This window comes from Podarcis pityusensis, assembly GCF_964106645.2.
Source record: "Podarcis pityusensis genome assembly, chromosome: 7".
NCBI lineage: Eukaryota > Metazoa > Chordata > Lepidosauria > Squamata > Lacertidae > Podarcis > Podarcis pityusensis.
This window is the reverse complement of record NC_138031.1, coordinates 42,065,558-42,080,268: the sequence shown is the minus strand read 5'-3', so window position 1 is coordinate 42,080,268 and position 14,711 is coordinate 42,065,558. Positions and strand designations below refer to the sequence as shown.

The following is a 14,711-nucleotide window of genomic DNA, read 5'->3' as shown; positions in this document are numbered from 1 at the left end:
AACAGTATAATATATATTAATAAGATAGAATAAAAGGAGAAATTGAATTAGATGGACATATAAGAATACGCAGGAATTATGGGAAAATTGAAAGAGGGAAGTGGAAGGAGGGAAGTGGTTGAATGTACAGTGGTAACTCAGGCTACAGATGCTTCAGGTTACAGACTCCGCTAACCCAGGTTAAGAACTTTGCTTCAGGATGAGAACAGAAATTGCGCAGCGGCAGCACGGTGGCAGCGGGAGGCCTGATTAGCTAAAGTGGTATCTCAGGTTAAGAACGGTTTCAGGTTAAGAACGGTCCTCCAGAATGAATTAAGTTCTTAACCCAAGGTACCACTGTATTGCTATAATGAAAGATATGAATGTGGAAATATATATTTGAAAATTATAATGCAAATTATTCAAAAAAAGAGGAAGTGTTCTAAATTTAAGTTTCTGTTTTTCCAGTGTTTACATTATGGTCAGCTATGCAGTTTAAGAATAGAGAATACTCCCCTCCCCTTTTTTTCAAATAGCAAGTGCAAGATTAATTGTTGTGGCTGTGTGGCATCAAGCTCAGGAAATGATTCCCTAGTCCATCTACATGTTTTTACATGTAGGGTGGAGCTTTGAAGAAGAATAGGGATGCAGTGGGATGGTTTTGAGGCCAAGAATGAAATAATAAAGTGAGACTAATGGCATTTGTTTAAGTCCAAACAGACTGAGGTATAATCCTAGTTTTATTACTACCACTTTAGCTTCGCACACAAATCTTGGTGTCTTACGAGTTCCCTAAACATAATGAGGCAATAGCTTATGTCTTTGTGGGCCATAGCTGAAGACGTCTCACTGGCCCCTCTTACATGCTGCTTGCAATGTTTTCTGTAATCCCTGCCCTGGTAGGAAAGGTTAACTAGGCCATTTTAGTAGTAGTAGTAGTAGTAGTAGTAGTAGTAGTAGTATTTATACATACATACATACATACATACATAGTACATACATACATACATTGGCCATCTGGCTGGGTTTCCCCAGCCACTCTGGGCGGCTCCCAATCGAATATTAAAAACACAATACAGCATTAAACATTAAAAACTGCCCTAAACAGGGCTGCCTTCAGATGTCTTTTAAAAGTAGGATAGTTGCTTATTTCCTTGACATCTGATGGGAGGGCGATCCACATGGTAGACACCACTACCAAGAATGCCCTTTGCCTGGTTCCCTGTAACCTCACTTCTTGCAGTGAGGGAACTGCCAGAAGGCCCTCGGCACTGGACCTCAGTGTCTGGGCTGAACGATGGGGGTGGAACCACTCCTTCAGGTATACTGGACCGAGGCAGTTCAGGGCTTTAAAGGTCAGCACCAACACTTTGAATTGTACTCGGAAACGTACTGGGAGCTAATGCAGATCTCTCAGGACCAGTGTTATATGGTCCCAGCAGCCACTCCCAGTCACTAGTCTAGCTGCCGCATTCTGGATTAATTGCAGTTTCCCAGTCACCTTCAAAGGTAGCCCCACGTAGAGCGCATTGCAGTAGTCTAAGCGGGAGATAACTAGAGTGGCATGTGCCACTCTAGCAAGACAGTCCCCCAGTTCTGTGATTCCACTGGAAAAAGTGTTATTTCTCTCCCATCAGAAGGAGACACACCTGGCCTTTGCTGGGCAACAGTGAAGTCAGTTCAGTGTTGTTCTGGTCTTTTAATATGAGGCAGGTTTCCAGTATATTTGAAAACCAAGCCGGCTGGGTTCCAACAGTACTATTTCTTTTTTTCATAAATAGCTGTTCTTTTGTCTACCCTGAAATATTCCCTGTTAGCTAGAATGGATGTTAGGTTCTGAACCAGCTGTTTGCCAATATAAAAATACACTTTCTAAGGGCCAAATTATATGTGAGGAGGGTGTTTTTTGTTCCCATGGTTGTCTTGTTCACGTATAGAGTGAGAGGAGAGAGAACAGAAGATCACATTTTTACTTGAAAAGGATTTTGTGGATGGTGGGGAGCTTTCCATTTTACTTCCCTACACTCCATTGCCCCCAGGCATTTTTCCAGCAACCCAGCTCTGAGGGAAATGTCTGAAATAACAAACTGGGGAGATAAGGAGTATGTGTGGAATTTGTTCTGTTCACCCATGATGTAAAAATTAATCACTCCATATACGAATGAAGTAGGCATGTGAATAAACAAACATGGCTGCCCTCATCACATCCAATCTGGCTCTCAGTTAAGTAGGCTAATATTGAATTAGAATAGCATTTTATATCTTGAATAATGTATATACACTGACAGAAAAGCTTGGTGACTTTGAAATCACTGTATAATTTCCAACTTGAAATAAAGATCAGACACTAATCTTCTGGGGAACCACTTTTATGTGTCAAGTTAGCCAATAATTAATGAATAATTTAAAATTCATACCAGGCTTAGAGGATTGAAGCTGCCTAAGATGGAAATTAAGGGAAAAATTGAATTGGGTCCTCCTCCCACCCCACAATTTCTGCCGTTTCTGGCAGGAATTCCCAAGGCAATATGCTGACTTTGTCTTTCCAAGCTGTAAAAGGCATCTGAGTTAGCCCTAACTAGAGGAATCTTGGCTCATTTTAGCTCTTTCAAGACTACTGCCTCAATCTTTAATCCTCCTTTGAGAAAATATGTAGATTTAAAACACCAAAGAATGAATTCTGTATTATAATTGCAAACACATCTGATTTTACCATTATCCAAGCTATAAAATTAATGGAGTTAGAGGAATGGAAGGGGAAATAGCCTAAGAATGACAGGGTATCCTGTCAAATAGCCTGGAAAACGAAATGTTACATTAGGGGTCTTTTTTAGCATAACAAGTTGTAGCTAAATATTCTTTCTGACCCACTGCCTAGTCTGAATGTTATTGCATGTGAAAGTTCATTATATTGTAACAGGAACAGATAATCCATGCTATTATAGGAAAAGAGAGCAGAGTAGTTTGCTGCGCTTAAAACGTTTATACTCTGCACCAGTTTTGATCATAAGTGCACATTTAAAACTTTTATTGATTAATCTCATCTAATGTATCAACTTTGTTCTGCTTTTTATCCACTGGGAATGCCCTGTGTGGCACTAATAATAGCATGTGTGCTGTCTCAAACACATTAATTTAAATTATCTTTATGCTTGTTTGAATGTTAATCAATTGAGGCTTGACATTTGTATTTTGCCATAGAAATAACTAATCAATATGGCCTGGTATTATTGACTGGATTGTTTCTAGTGTTGAGAGCATGAATATCAATATAAAAGGATCTATTCAAATATCTAGCTGAAAGCATGAAGATTTCAACTCAGTGTGCTAAGTGATGAGGAGGATATTAAAAAAGAAAATCCAGAAGGAATTTCAGGTGGTTTGATTCTCTCTTTGAAGCAAAAATGGGAATCTTGCTCTGTTGGCTGTCTTCTGGATAATGTAACTTTTAATTCTTACTTTATTTTTTAAAAAGCAACTGGATTTAAATGCATACACAATTGCTAGTGTACAGATCTCAAGTATGGCTTTCCTCCAGCTGTAAAACTATGCCCAGTGGTGGGAGCTTCATGCTCCAGCACCGGGGGGCGGAGAGCAGGCGGGGGCGGGGCTGGCACGCATCCTGGGGGCGTGGTGCGCTGCCTGCAGGGGGGGCAGTTACGATGGCACCCTGTCAGGAGCTGTTCGCTCCCCCCGCACACCTCTTCCTCCGCCAGCGACTATGCCCTGTCTTCCGCAAAAGAACCCATCCAATTTGTAAGGACAGGATATCACACAACAGGCCTTGTGTTGAGGCTAATGCGGCTATGTGGCTAAAGAGGATTCAATCTTCTAGAAAAGCACAACAGCCTGCAAGGCTTCTCAAAACTGTTCCTTCTACTTGAGTGATTCAGCTGAACTGGAGAAGCCCATGGAAGTTTGGAAGGTTAGGCACACCAGACAGCCGCAATACAAATCTCAATTGGCTAACTGCAGGGCCCCACTTCCATTTCTCCTATCTAGAACTTCTGCATGGATCCATATTCATTAAAGTTTATTATGATTCACAGACTGAAACAGACACAAATGGTCTGCAATATGGACCTATAGGGAGGTCTTTGAGTCATAGGTTAGATAGCAAGGAAGGGCTTCACATCTTTACTGGAGAGGAAAATTATGTGAGCAGTGACATGCAGAAAGTTGTATAATTTTACTGTCTTTCTTCATATCTCTTACAATTATCATTTAATTTTCCTTGGCTGTCTTGAAACAGGCCTCTTAAATTTCACTTTATCGCTTTTTTTCTTCTCTTTTCTGAATTGGTGATCCATTTTATATTTCTATAATGATTTTCTGGCTGATATTACTACTAATTTCCTGCTGCAATTCTATTCCGTTTCCCAACAGTTAAAAAAAGGTTTTTCAGTTCTGCTTTTCTTGTTTCTATTATTATGCTTTGTAGGGGGATGGGGTGGTAGGCTGCATGCCTGAGCTCCCTTCTAATTCCTGAATCCAGCACGGATTCAAATCTTGGAATAGCCAGGCTAGCTTCCTGGTGAAGTAATGACCTAAATATGGGTTGCTAAAGTACCAAAATAAGTGACTCAATGCCAGAGGGCTAATGGGCAGCACCCCCTCTCTCAACCTATTGGTAGTTATAAAGACAAAGGCCAGAGTTGAGGTGTGTAAGCTAGAAGTTAGAAGAAAAGCTGCAGGCTGAGATGCCAGAAAGATAATCATGCCTGATTTCTGTTTGGGTGTTAATGCTGTGAGCTCTTCCATTGTAGGCTAAGGTGGCGTGCAACACTATAATAATACTAAGTTGCTTACTATGTTTACACTGATAATTATACCAATGCACATGTTCCAAGAGCACAGGTTCCTTTTGTACGTGAGAAACAACAGGACTCAGCAGATTCATTATTTATTTGCTATCCAACCTTTCTCCCAGTGTAGGACCTAAGGTGTATCACAGCATAAATGAAAACTAGATGCAAACTAGAGCTATCTTTGACTTTGAGCCAGTGTGGTGTAGTGGTTAAGAGCGGTAGTCTCATAATCTGGGGAACCGGGTTCGCGTCTCCGCTCCTCCACATGCAGCTGCTGGGTGACCTTGGGCTAGTCACACTTCTTTGAAGTCTCTCAGCCCCACTCACCTCACAGAGTGTTTGTTGTGGGGGAGGAAGGGAAAGGAGAATGTTAGCCGCTTTGAGACTCCTGAAGTGGAGTGAAAGGCGGGATATCAAATCCAAACTCCTCTTCTTCTTCTTCTTCTTCTAAGAGCAGCACAAATAAATTGACTGAAACAATGTCCTGATTACTGGTTCTCTGGATGAGAATCACTTGGGCTTTTTTGCAGAGTAGCATATCTAACCTCCCACTCAGGCTTTGCATCCCAAAGTGAAATCATTTTCTCTTGTTCTTCTCATGTGGCCTGCTAGCCAGAGGACTTGTGGGCTTGCTACTTAGAGAGGAAGTACTTAACAGTTTCCATCTTAAACAGGTTGCAGTTGAAAATTCAACATGGTAACCTGTTGGAAAGATTCCTGGAAGTGAAGATCCAGGTTTTACTCTTTACTCCAGGTTTTTCGCTCTTTAGTGAGAGAATCCTAGCGGAGATTTAACATAGCAAAACATGCAACAAAGAAAGGCATGGAAAAATTGGCTTTAAAAAATGCCTTTTCCAGTAAATTCCAAAGTATCCCACTTTAGAATCTGCTTCCAAAGTTTCCAACTGGGGGGTACACAGATAGGCCACAGGTTTGGTAAGTTATAAAAATGGCTTACTTACAAACGCTTCAGAGGTCAGGTTCAGGTGCTCTTCCATACAGCAGTCAGAAAAGATGCGCAGACAGTAAAATGTTGTGTGGTTGCAGACTGGTAAAAGTTCCTAAACTATTGGTATAGGAAAATGCTAGTTTCAGACTCCATTCTTGTCTGAAACAAAAGAGGCTGGTTAAGGCTATGTGGCTGGAGGGAGCAGCTCAGGAATCCTCACACCTGTGGACCAGGGAACAGCTGCTTGATTGCCCATTTTCTCCCAAGTTGAGGGGAAGTGACATAGGCTAAGCCTAGTAGAACAGCTTACTCTATGGCATTAACCCCTTCATGCATTAATAAGATTCAAGCATGCTGGTTATGTGAGGATGGTTTAGCCCACAGAAACAACAGAAGGGGAGGAAAGGGATAGCAGGAGTGAGTTGGAGAAGAATATACTGTTATTTCAGTTATACACAGAGGGAACTCACAGGAACTCAGTTCCGGCACCTCTCAGGTGAGCACCAAGAGAACAAGGGAGGTGTTGAGTTCCAGCACCTTTTAAAAAAAAGGAAAATAGCACTGCTCACGACCTGCTTCTAACCATATATTGCCACTAGCTAGATCACTCTCCCACTTGTTTAACATACTCCATAATAAAGAACAAATAATATCCACCAGAGTATTGGATTGTGTTTTTATAGGTATGTCTTACTCAGAATATTTAACACTTGTCTCCTGTTACATATAGAGTTGCTAAGGATTAAACAAACTGTAAGAAGGAATAGGGCTGTGCATTAGTAAAGCAATAATATTTCAAATAATATAGCTCCTACGTTTTCTGTAATGCTTAATGTTACAAGATTGTTTTATATATCATTCAACCAGGAGCTAGCAAGCAGGGATTAGCATGTATCTGTCTAGCAGATAACCTTTTTCTTATTGCATCTACTGCAGATTTTTGCACCCTTTGAAGGATCAGTTTTCAGGCACTGGGCAAGGTGGGCTTAATCTGACATTTCTAATATTCTGAAGGAATCACAGTTTTATTGTCAGCAAAGCTCAGATGCCTTTATGTGGCTCTGAAATTTCACAAGGTGGTTCTCAATGCAATGCTAAAGCAGCAGGTTTTTTGGGAGTAGATCTTAATCTAATGCAAGTGAGTGTTTCTTGTTTTGTTGACTTTAATTTGTGCCGATTTAATTTATGTTGTCTAAAATCCAAGGTTTTCGCTTGCTTTGCTTTTATGTAATAATATCTTTCTGGCAACATTTCTAATTTCTACACTGTGAGCCTGTGTGGTGTAGTGGCCCAGACTAGGAGCTGAGAGACCAGGGTTTGAATCTCCATTCAGCCATTAACCCCATTAACCTCACTGGGTGACCAGTCACTGCCTCTTAGCCCAGCCTACTTCACAAGGTTGTCGTGGGGATTTATTGGGGTGGGGAACAACGTATGCCACTTTGAGCTCCTTGGAGAAACAGGTGGGATATAAATGATAATAGTGATAACTAAAAATAAGCAAGGATCCTCATGAAGATTTGCAGCTAAATATTGTTTCTGTCCTTATTACCATTTCAGCCTTCGTGTGTGTGTGTGTGTGTGTGTGTGTGTGTGTGTGTGTAATAGCAGGTGGAATTGGCCATAGTGCAGAATTCTAATTAGTGGTGTTTTCACTTCTCTTGCCTGAATAGGCTTCTCTCAAGAGAGAGGCAGGGAAAATCATAGCAGAGAAAGGACAAATCAATGCTGATAGACTCCTACTAATCCCTGAGGCCATTGTGTGCTAGGGCAGAGAAGCAGAGTTACCTGGCTGTCACCTGTTTGGTAGAGAGTGAGGTCAGGGTTTGTTCAAGCAGGTGCAGAAGCTGTTGTTTACTTAGCAAGGTTAGCAGCTGCTGGCTCAGAGCAATTAAATAATATGTTCAGGAGGAGGTTGCCAGGTGCCGGCTGTCCTGTATGTTATGACAAGCAGGCCAAAATTTCATGTAAACACCTGCCAGCATCCCAGACAAACCTCAGTTAACGGACTGTTATGTACCTGCCATTAAACCATTTGTGGGTTTAGCTGACAGCTTTGTGAGTTCACTGGCTGTCATGTCAAAAGTTTCAAAAGATAAGATATGCAGTGAAGGGTTTCCTTATTTTTCAACAGGTGTGAGAGGAGAATGTTTTTGAAATCCCATGGTAATTGTAGACTTTGCCATTTCAGTGTGATGAAGACAGATGTTCACCTGGTTTGAGCCAGCCAAACACCATTAACTGGGGTGGAACGACACCAATTTACACCATCTCTAAGTCTGGCAGCAGCTAGACTTAAGGCTCTCAGCCATTTTCTTAATTTTTGTTCTACTAAGATCAATTTATCCGCCCTCCCCACAAAAAAACATTTGCAGACCAGATATTGTTTCTTACTGCTTCATAGTTATTCAAATGCTCACATTTTAAGACATAGTCTCTTAGCCCCAGCTGCTCATCTGCATTATGAGGTAAATTGTGGCATTGAGTTGTAGCACTTATTTCTGAAATGATGTACATAAAGAGCCTTGAACATTAAAAAAGTAATTCATAACACTCATCTAGCCTTAAAAAGGGATAACAACAATAAAACTACCCCCCCACTTGTGAACCTTTTGCTTTGCATTTCACTTTTTAAAAGATTGTGTAAATAGCAATACAGCTATTTATTTATTACAATTATTCTCTCCACTGAAAGGCTATCACCTTCCTTAATTAAATATGAAAGTAGTAGGAATCCATGAGTTGGGGTGGATCTGTGGCGCTACTCTCCCCACACTGATGTGGCTGCAGCTTACCTGGATGGGGAAGTGGGGTGTCAGTGTCGTGTCTGTGTGGGTGCACCAGCAGAGCCACTACAGTGCACCCACACATCCTTGACCTTGCCTCTATCCTGCCTGCCACCTCAGCTCCATCTGAGGAAAGCTGAGGTGGCACCAGTGTCAGGAGAGTGCCTTCGCAGCTCTGCCTCACACAGCCTATGCCCACTTTGGTTTCTCATTGGGGATTATTGGGACTATTTTGCAAAGGCTGTTAGTATAGTTGGCGTAGACATTCACTGATCATCCAGATCAACCCTGATAAATCCAGTTTAAGGTTATACACCCATGAAAGCAAATCAAAGCTGTGTGCATGATTCCTCGGCCTAAATCAGAGGAAGATCACTTACATTCCAGCAAATGAGCTGGACTTCTGCTGATCAGCTCTTCAGGGATTTGTGATTTCATGCATTTCATTTTACACATCCTTACCAAAGAGCTGCTTTGTAGCTTCTTTTATCAGACTAGAAAACCTGATTAAAAACTTCAGATAGGCACACAGATTATGCAATTCCCCCCACTCCCAGATACAGATGTCACCAAAAGCTCAAAAGAATTGGAGCTAACAGCTGAAGTCTTAACTATTTACACAGGCCTTTGGTCACCACATTGCTGAATGCATATTCTGACTTTATTTATGCTGATATGTTTTACAGTGGTACCTCGGGTTACATACGCTTCAGGTTACAGACGCTTCGGGTTACAGACTCCGCTAACCCAGAAATAGTACCTCGGGTTAAGAACTTTGCTTCAGGATGAAAACAGAAATCGTGCTCTGGCGGCGCAGCAGCAGCTGGAGACCCCATTAGCTAGAGTGGTGCTTCAGGTTAAGAACAGTTTCAGGTTAAGAACGGACCTCCGGAACGAATTAAGTACTTAACCCAAGGTACCACTGTATTGATAATGTGATTGTATTTTAGTGACATAGTATCTCACTTCGGTAGTGAAAAGTGGGTAATAAATTTCATAAATAATCAAACAAATATGAACTGTGTTAAGATTGAGGCCGTTAGCCTAAAGACTCATTGTGCTTTGTCTCCTGGCAGTCTGGGGGCTTGCCCAACAGATTCAGAGACAAAGCACTTTCTATTAAGGAGGAAAAGCCTGACAGAGAGAATGTAGTTGCTCTGAAAACCTTGATTTATTCCTGTGGGCAACACCAAGGGAAACTTTGACTCCTATTCATTATCACTCCACATCACCCACAGTAGGAACTCAAACCACCACTTGTAAATTACTGCTATAAAATATACAAAGCTTACTATGAGACAGAAATCTATGTATGTCACTGAAAAACTTCATTAAATACAAACCCAAATTATATGCTGATATAATTCGCAACAGCATTGGAACAGTTAGAGTGCCATACCTGGCTCTTTACTGTCTCCATAAATGTTTATAACAGCCTAAAGGCTGCTCTGCACTCTGCCAGATAATTGTTCTCAAGGGGGACACCCACCAGCTAAGAAGAAATGGAGCACAATAAAGTGTATTTGGCTACAGCTCCTCAATCCCAGCCCAGCTCTGATGCTGGATGAGTTGCATGGCTCGTTGGTCTAGGGGTATGATTCTCGCTTAGGGTACGAGAGGTCTCAGGTTCAAATCCCGGATGAGCCCTACCTTTGGGAGACATGGGTGGCACTGTGGTCTGAACCACTGAGCTTCTTGGGCTTGCTGATCAGAAGGTTTGTGGTTCGAATCCCCGTGACGGGGTGAGCTCCCGTTGCTCTGTCCCAGCTCCTGCCAACCTACCAGTTCAAAAGCAGTGCAATTAGATAAATAGGTACCGCTGTGGTAGGAAAGTAAACAGTGTTTCTGTGCGCTCTGGTTTCCGTCACCGTGTCCAGTTGATCCAGAAGCAGTTTAGTCATGTTGGCCACATGACCTGGAAAGCTGTCTGTAGACAAACGCCGGCTCCCTTGGCCTGAAAAGATAGATGAACATTGCAACCCCATAGTTGCCTTTGACTGGGCTTAACCATCCAGGGGTCCTTTACCTTTACCATGAAGAAGTAGCTGATAAGAGTAGAAGATAATTTTGTGACATATGCTACTTAAACATACCAGACTGTTTTTACCCCACCAATTATAGAAAATGTCTTTGCTTGCCATTCATTCCAGCAAGACACATTTGATTTCAACATTTGATGCAGATATTCATTATGTATACTGTTGCTGTTTGCACAATCTTTGGATGTAGTAATGTGACACAACTGCTGCCTCCTGAATATATTCAGCCACTGCTATTTGGGTGGCTTATTTTAGCTCAGTGTAGTGATAGTTACCGGTATTCCCCAGAATCTGAAATCCAGGAAAGACTATGAGTCTAGCACCACAAATTTAAAGCCAGATGCCCCCAAAGCAATTTGCAGTCCATCAACAGATGTCATGGACTGGTTGGATGCAGAGGAAATTGTGGGGGGAACCAGCTGGGGAACCCCCAAGGGAAGAAGGCTCAGAGCCCGGGGATTGGTGGTGGGACGATGATGAGTTGTCAGAGGAAGAAGACTGGGAGGAGGAGGTGTTGGAAGCTGAAGAGGTTTGGTGGGAAAGGAGAATCTGTGACAGAGAGAAGTCCAGAAGCAGAAGCAAGAGAGTGGGATGAGGGTGGCCACGAAGTAGATAGGAGTTAGGCTGGCAAGGAAGCACGGGTGTCTCCCCCTCCTGCTGCAACAAGCTCCTCTCCTCCCTCGTCTCCAAGGACCCAGAGAGGCATGAAGCGGGAGGAGCAGAGACAGGCACACAGACGCAGTCTCAGATTGCTTGGGAAAACCCTGAGAGAGGAGGGAACTTATGCAGGGAACTTATGGGAGCCTTCAGTCTCCATAACTGCCTATAAGGGCAATTCTTCATTAGGTCTGGCACTCCTTTGCAGATCCTATTTTTTTGAATAAAGAGTTAACTTTACCTACTCCGCGTGATTTACTGCTGGCTCGCTCCTGACAACAGATTGTAGAGGTTCAGATTTTTGGTATTTGACATTGGGAGATTTCAAATCTATGACCTTAGTTACAAAACAAGTATGCTCATGCAAATTGGAACAATATTTTTCTGTCTCCTTTAATGAAAGACCACTTTTAAAACCCAAAATCACATAAAGAGATGATGAGTGTGTATAAAGAAACCCAATGACCTATGGATTTTCCAAGAGGGGAATTGATTTCTTGCATGTATTTATTATTTCGTATTAAAAGCACTTTTATAGCACTCTGAATTTTCCAGAAAATACCAAAGAGGTTCCCACACAGCATATTTCAACAGATCTTAGCAATAATATCACAGTAACCAAAGACAATAGGAACCAGTGCTAGCAGACTTTAGAAAGCTTAGGTAAACGGGTACATTTTAATTTTATGGTGGAAACACTTCACCTGGGGTGCCAGCCTAATCTCAGTACAGAGAGCCCTGGAATGGAAAAGGCCCTTTTCTGGAAGATCCCCACAAAACTGTGAGGCAGCAGGAGTATTCAAACATGCAAAATATAAAGCCTGGAGAGTTATATTTTAGGAATGGTTTTCATTTGCAATGAGTTGTCTAAGAGCAGGTTAAACAAGCATTTAATCCATGAATTCAGTCCTTGCTGTAGGAAACTTCAATTTTGGGTGTATGTACAATGCCGCCTATCACTGGGGATGAGCTTGGGTATTCTCTGACAATGATTCCTGGTTCCAGGGGTTGGGGAGTTAGGTATGATGACCTATGAGATCCTTTTTGCTTCCTGCTTTTTCTAGTTCTGTGACATTAATTATACACTACTGAGGATTTAGTCTTCTTACAGTCACACCACTTGACCTTGTTGTTGGCATCTGTCTGTCTCAAGAGACAATGGAGTGTGCCTCAAGGGGCTAAACTGAAATGCTGTGTTAGCAGCTCCAAAGTGGCCTCCCCGGGATGCAAGCCTGGGCAATGTGTATGCATGCCCTGGGCTGCCCAGGCAACAAACGTGACCTGTTCCACAGATAAAAGGGCATGTCTTTGAGTTCTGTATAGAGCAGCAAGCAGTCCAATATATATTTACCCTCAAAGCTCATATGATCCAATGCAAATTATGTTTTGCAGAGCTCTAAGGAAAAAATGCAAAAGGGTTCCTTTTGAAATATCTAGGGAAGAAAACATGAGGTAAAGAGGCGGTGCTTCCAATGCCCAATTTACACAGCTAAAATGATCTTTGGCATTGTGACCAAAATCACCTTTCTATGTAAATGTTGCATACCCTGCTTCTGCCGCCCTAGCTACAAAAGAGATGTACAACTGTCAGCTTCAGGAATGGCATGAAACGTGTCCGCTCTCTGTTGAGCGACTTGGCAGACTTAGGCTGTCATTTTCACTTCATACATTTGAGCATGGGCATTTCATTTTAGGAGGAAGGAAGCTCTACTTCTAATTGTGAGAGAAACTCTCTGTAGGAAGGATGGAAATTGGACAATCAAAGAAAATTGGCCTTTCAGCACTGAGGAGGTCAAATCTGAAACTTTTCTTGGAGGTTTGTATTCTCGTGGTTGATTGAAATGTGTGATGTTTCAGAAGGAAACGTCAGTTCCACTCTGCTATATGTTTATTTGTAGATGTACAGCAAAAAACGAAATGAAAGAAAAAAACCCATCACTGGCAGGTGTAAAAGCTAGCCATCAGAGAATATCAGCATGTCTGACAGCAAGTCCTGCAAGAAGTTAAAATGAAAGGAGAGGCTGCTGGTTGTTAGCAGTTGCAATGTTCCTCTGGGGCATCTCAAATGGGCTATAGTTTTGGTAGAACACTGTCCTAGCATCAGGAGCAGATGAGGACCTCTGCCAAGAGCAATCTGCTCCTCTGCTGACAGCTTGCTCTTGCTGGAAGCAAGAGAGAAAGACAAGAGGGTGTCAGAGAGAAAAGAGGTGAACTGACCTACTTTAGGCTCTGGCCCCACCCACTGCCAGCAGGCAGACCCTGAAAGGAAGAGGCATCTTTGCAGATTTTTTTGCCCCTTCCTCCTACATCACAGACTGAAATTTGATCAAGTTTGAGCTGAACCTCAAATCCCAAATCTTACGAATGTACTGAAAAGCTCTAAAAAAGTGACAATTTCAAGTCTGTATCATGATTTTTTCAAGGACAGTTTCACCTTTTACACATTTAGGCAGAACTGTTTAACGGCAATAATACCACAGAACTAGTCCCACATCTCCACAATCTTCCATGTTTGTTCATGTGATGGAAGTCTAAAGACAAGTTGCTCACTTCAAATATATATATGTGAGTGCAGGTCATGTTTGCAACAGGTCACATAGCATAGGGGACATCTGGCTTGACAGCAGTACATATAAAAAGGATCTAAGGGTCTCAGTAGATCACAAGCTTAATGTGAGTCAACAGAAGTATAGTGTCCAGATCAAGGGAAGTAATGGTACTGCTCTCTTCTGCCTTGGTCAGACCCCACCTGGAATACTGTGTCCAGTTCTGGGCACAGCAGTTTAAGGAGTATATCAACAAGCTGGAACATGGACAAAGGAGGGTGACCCAGATGATCAACAGTCTGAAAACAGCCTTACGAGGAATGGTTGAGGGAGTTGGGTCTATTTAGCCTGGAAAAGAGGTGATATGATAGCCATATTCAAGTATCTAAAGGGCTGATTTCTGCTGCTCCAGAGGGTGGTACCCTAACCAATGGATTCAAATTACAAGAAAGGAGATTACCACTAAACACCAGAAATACCTTTTTGACAGGAAGAGCTGTTTGGCAGTGGAACGGAATACCTCAGAAGATGGTGGACTCACCTTCATTGGAGAATTTTAAATAGAGGTTGGATAGCCGTCTGTCAGGAATACTTTAGCTGTGATTCCTAAATTGCAGGAGGTTGAACCAGTTGACCTTGGAGTTCCTTGCAATTCTACAGTTCTATGATTCTTGTTTGGCTAAAGCAAGCCACACTGTTGCATGCATTTGGCATCAAAGACAAAGAGGAAGGAAGATCAAGCTTCTTACCATGTGATTTTGATTCAAGTTCTGCTCAGTTCATTCATGCTGTCTTGTCATTTCCATGGATCAAAGATTGTTAGTCTTATTTCAGTATCTGTTATATGCATAGCCTCTTGGTTAGCATCTCTCTGGCCTCAGATGCGCCAAATCACCACTCTTCTCCAGGTCTTGGACACTGGCCTCACTGCTTTCAATGAAATTGTG

The 14,711-nt window shown here is 42.2% G+C and overlaps 1 long non-coding RNA gene across 1 annotated transcript in view; it reads right to left on the bottom strand.

The window, feature by feature from the left end:
- LOC308481784 overlaps nucleotides 1–14,711 on the bottom strand; it is a 27,108-nt gene extending 12,397 nt beyond the window's left edge. Inside the window, exons 1-2 of the long non-coding RNA XR_013988897.1 lie at nucleotides 14,514–14,711; nucleotides 10,173–10,300 (exon numbers count right to left, since the gene is read on the bottom strand). This is a non-coding gene — a long non-coding RNA (uncharacterized lncRNA). The remainder of the gene's footprint in view (nucleotides 1–10,172; nucleotides 10,301–14,513) is intronic.